Here is a 5,264-nt window from a genome sequence, read left to right as displayed (position 1 = left end):
TGGGATTAATCCTGCGATCACCACAGGGAAACCTGATAGCACAAGCAGTTAGATGTGAATTCAAGGCAACTAACAATGAAATAGAATACGAGGCCTTGATAGCTAGCTCTGGAATTAGGGGTCAGGCACCTGCACATATCCAGCGACTCTTTGCTAATAGTCAACCACGGAAATGATGAGTTCATATCCAGAGACTCAAAGATGATTATTGCATACTTGAAAATAGCGAAGGAATTAAAACAAAAATTCGCAACTTCCAAGCTTAGGACGTTTCCCAGAGATCACAATGTGGAAGCGGACGCCTTGGAAACTCTAGGGGCAACATTTAAGCCAACAGAGCTATCCAGCATTCCAATAGCACACATGCTGGAGCCTTCTATCCAAAAGGCAGATGAAGTAGACAAAGGAGAACTGGAGGATCCACAGAATGGAGAAGGAACCCAGGCAGTTACAGAGGAAGGTGAGAGCTCACAGTCACCTGATCAAACATCTGAGCAGGCAGATGACTGAGATTTGCGTACACCTTACCTAGACTGGCAACGTCATAACAAGCTGCCAGGCGACAAGAAAGAAGTAAGAACTTTCAGAGTAAGGGCTTCCAGGTTTATACTCATTAATGATATATTATTCAGAAAGTCACTAGCAGGCCCCTACTTACGGTGCCCGGACAAGAAAGAAGCGCAGACTGTATTATATGCTCTCCACAGTGGCGAATGTGGAAACCATGCAGGGGGCAGGAGTCTGGCAAATAAAGCCCCCAGGCAGGGATACTATTGGCCTACAATGAAGGCAGATGCAGCAGAGTACGCACGCAAATGTGACGCCTGCCAGCGCTCAGCACCAATGATCCATCAGCCAGCAGAACCCTTGCACCCAATCATTTCTCCCTGGCCATTCATGGCATGGGGCATGGACATAGTAGGACCTCTGCCACGAGCCACAGGAAACAGAACTTGGATGCTGGCAATGACAGATTACTTCTCCAAGTGGATAGAGGCAGAAGCATTCACAGAAGTAAAAGATAAATAGGTCATTTCGTTTATAAACGAAACATCGTTTGCAGGTTTGGTATCCCATCAGAAATCATATGTGACAATGGCTCACAATTCATCTCCAACGATACCGAGGGATACTGTGCCAGGTGGAACATCACCCTAAAAACGTCAGCACCTAGGACTCCAAAGTCCAACGGGCAAGCTGAATCCAGCAACAAAATCATCATAGATAATCTAAGAAGGAGGTTACAGGAGTTAGGAGGAAAGTGGGCAGATGAATTGCCACTAGTGTTGTGGTCAGACAGAACGACACCAAAGATAGCAACAGGTCAAACACCCTTCAGCCTGGTGTTTGGCACGAAATCAGTCATTCCGTCAGAAGTCCTAGTTCCCACTCACAGGTATGAAAATATGACAAGGGAACTAAACAATACAGAGATGACCAGAAGCCTGGACACAATTGACGAGCTGCGAGCAAGCGCAAAAATCCATCTGGCCGCTTACAAACAGTCAGTGGCCAAAAGCTATAACAAGAATGTAAAAGTCAGGCTCCTGGGAATCGAAAAGCAGGCAAATTCGCCTACAAATGGGAAGGACCATACCGGGTAGAAGGAGTTGTTGGCCATGGCGCATACAGACTAATGACTATGGACGGTCAAATCATACAACACCCATGGAACATACTTCACCTGAAGAGATATTACTTTTAATAACAAGTAGACTAGAGCTTTCAGAATGATGTACTATGAAAAGCCAAATCATTTTTAAAATTAAAATAAAAATCATGTAGTAGGCATACTGCCAATTTCACTTTTATATCTGGTGTCTCTAACTCTTTCAAAACTTTAAACTACTATTAGATGGCATGGTCTGGTAGCGTCCTGAGACCACAATTGCTCTGGTACCCCATGAGATGGCGACAGGTACTTCACATCATTTTAATAGATTTTCTTGTTTTCAGGCTTCTCTAAGTACATCACTTTGAACCCCTAACGTCTATGGTACTTTGAAAGGATGTCTAGCAGGACTGTCAACAGCCAACGCGGGGTGACAAGGCACATGGCACTCCAACATGCCTAACCTATTTTCTCCACAAGGAGCACCCTCACCAGGCGGACTGTGGAACATATGAAAGGGAGCCTGGTTGACAGCTAAAAACGCTTACCCAGCTACCCTTGATACCACCCCCTGGACGTAGTTCGCACTAATCGCAATTAATCAGGGCCCCAGCATGCATGCACACTGATACCTGTCGAAGTAAGTATCAAAAATAATATTTATAAAACCAAACTACTACTAGCAAGTGGTAGTAAGGGTCGATCCGCAGGAAGGTAGGGAGATAATAGTTGTTATTATTTCTAGTCTAAGGGTAACAGTTGTGGGGGTTTTGATATGTATTAAATCTAAATCTAGAAATATAAACTAAATAGCAGATATAAATAATAAAAGATGTAAACAATGATAAAAGGAATGCTAAGACGGTCGGTTCACTATAGCTGCGATGGCACAATAATCCTAGGTAGTCCGAAATACAGTCGCGTAGGATGGGTAAAACAAGTCCTTTCGGTCCAAGTTAACTAGTAGCTCCTTTCGGCCTATGCTACTAGTCCCTAGGTCTCACTAATACTAGCTCTCGCCCTGAAAAGTGATTCCTAAAGCCTAAATTATATTATCTCTCGATCTCAGCAATTTAGTCGTCTCAACTCGTTAATTAATGCCCTTCCCTATCTTTCGATCTACGGGTTGCTCAAAACTAAGCATCTAACAAGTCTCCTCTCGGTCTCATTGTTAAATATTGCACTTAACGAATTATACGGTGCTAATCAGACACGAAGTCAGTCGATCGACTAGCTACCCCAGTCGATCGACTAGCCGGCTCAGTCGATCGACCAGTTAAGTCAGTCGATCGACCAAGCCCTAATACGGGTTCACCTATTCTATTGCCATCTACGCCATAGATCCCCTACATCTTAGCACGAATGATTTAGCTAGACATATTAGCGATAATAAAAACAGTAAAATTAACAACTAAAGCAAACGAATTCATAATTGAATTAACTAAATAATTAACTAATATGAAACGATAAATTAGCTTTGGGAAATCTAACTAGCAATTCTAACTATGGAAGAATAAAAGAAACGAAATTGAACGGAAGAACAGAGAATACCGTAAAGAGGAATTGCAGCGAAATGATCAAACCCTAATGCAAAAGATAACTTTATTGACGGCAAATTTATCTAAACTAATGAATACTCGATTGTATGATAGGAACTGAATTAAACTAAGCTAATGAATGATGAATAGGAAAGGAGTTATGTTATATAGGAATGTCACGTAAAACCCTTATTCCTAAACCTAATTACAATGGGCTTCCTCGTCTTTTAATTTGCGCGTCAGCTCGTGGGATGGTCGATCGACCATCGAGGCGATCGATCGATCGACTCTTGCTGAACAAAGAGCTTCGTTAGTCGTGCTCTGGTCGATCGACCATGTAGGTCAGTCGATCGACCAATGGTGCTGTACAGTAATGCATTCTGACGAATTCTGCAGGGCGCAACGATCTTAAAAGAGCTGCCATTTCTTCGTTACTTGGTTAAATCAAGCGTTCTACATGGCGTTGGAAAGCTAAGAGGATAAGCTTTCACCTCCAATTGGAATCACTCGATTATCAGCTTTGGAACTCGAGATATTGCCATCTGAAGCAGGCTGCAATATCGTGAAGTCCTTCTTTGCTTGTTAAACTCGTACGCACCCATGGTTTTGCTATCTTTAGGCCTTGAAACGCGCACCAAGCTCATTCCTCGAGTCAATAACTCATGTCAAATCCTATGCTAAACACTCGGGAACGGATTCGGATCATTTTCCGCTGGATTCTTCACATTTCTGCAATTTTATACAAAAATACGAAAGTATACGGAAATAGGGAAAATAGTAGCATAAACAACATAATTGAGCTCGAAAGGCGTGTAAAATAGGGTGTAAACCATCATATAAATGACACGCATCAAACTTCCCCAAACCAAACCCTTGCTTGTCCCCAAGCAAGAACTAGACTCGATCCTAAAACCTAATAGAACGAGTTCAATCTCAGAGCGAAATGCAAACCGAATAGCCTAAACCAATTTAATGCAACAACTAACAATCAATTAGCAATATGAATCATGCAAATGAGTTATGTAGTCGTTAAAAATTGCTGAACTGTCAACCTTGCAAGACCTTTAAAATTGGACTCTCACGGGTCGCTCATATCACTCAATGAATATGGGTGAGTATATGTAAAAGATAGAAAGAAGTAATATTGTAATGACTCTCACCTAACTACGACCTATAAGAACATGCCTGCAATCTAATATGAAAATGATGTCTACAACCATACATATGCATTCCAACCAAACAAATGACCATGGCACATGCCGAGGTAAATATGGATATGTGAGGTAATGGGTAAGAAGAGGCAAAACATTTATGGGAATGTGGAGGTATAGGTGATCAAGCTAGTACCCTTTCAAAACCATATGACAACATCCACTTCCTTACTCAAAATTAAATCGATGAAACGGTGCTATAACTAGCACTAAACTCACAACCCAACAACAAGTCAACTCCCCAACAATTAGAAATAATACATGGGAGTACAAAATCACCAACTCATAACAATTGCAACATGTGATTTTTTCAAATTTTCTTTTTCTTTGCAGTACTCAGTCGATCGACCAATGTAGCCGGTCGATAGACTGAATTTTTTTCTCTTTTCGTATTCTGGTTTTTTTTCTTTTCTTTCTTTTCAAATTTTTTTCTTTCCTTCCCTTTCACCATTTCACCAACATCTTAATAAAGAGTAAAATAACCAAACCGCAATAAACACATTCCCAAAAACTAAGACCACTAGCTTGACAAAGGCAGGCTAAATATAGGATGTAGTTAAGGGACGAAAGGCTAAATTTGGCTATGAGGGGTTTATGGGTAAGAATGGAATAAAGGGGACCTCTACCATATGTGTCAACAAACCACAACCGAATGCATACAGGTATTAAGCAGATTAAGTTCATATTTATGCATATTGACGTAACATGTCTCATAAGGAGTACTACTCACAATCCTAGATAAACTGGTCATGAATGACACCAGTTAAATGGCTCTAAAACTCAGAAAATAATGTAGTTTGCCAAAAATCTAAGTCAAGTCTCAAGATTCAGCGAGATAATTAACGAAAACTCGTAGACTATGCATATATGATTCTACTAATAACATGTCAATTAGCAAGGCTT

This window comes from Silene latifolia, chromosome Y (assembly GCF_048544455.1).
Source record: "Silene latifolia isolate original U9 population chromosome Y, ASM4854445v1, whole genome shotgun sequence".
Classification (NCBI taxonomy): domain Eukaryota; kingdom Viridiplantae; phylum Streptophyta; class Magnoliopsida; order Caryophyllales; family Caryophyllaceae; genus Silene; species Silene latifolia.
Note: the sequence above shows the minus strand (reverse complement) of the source record.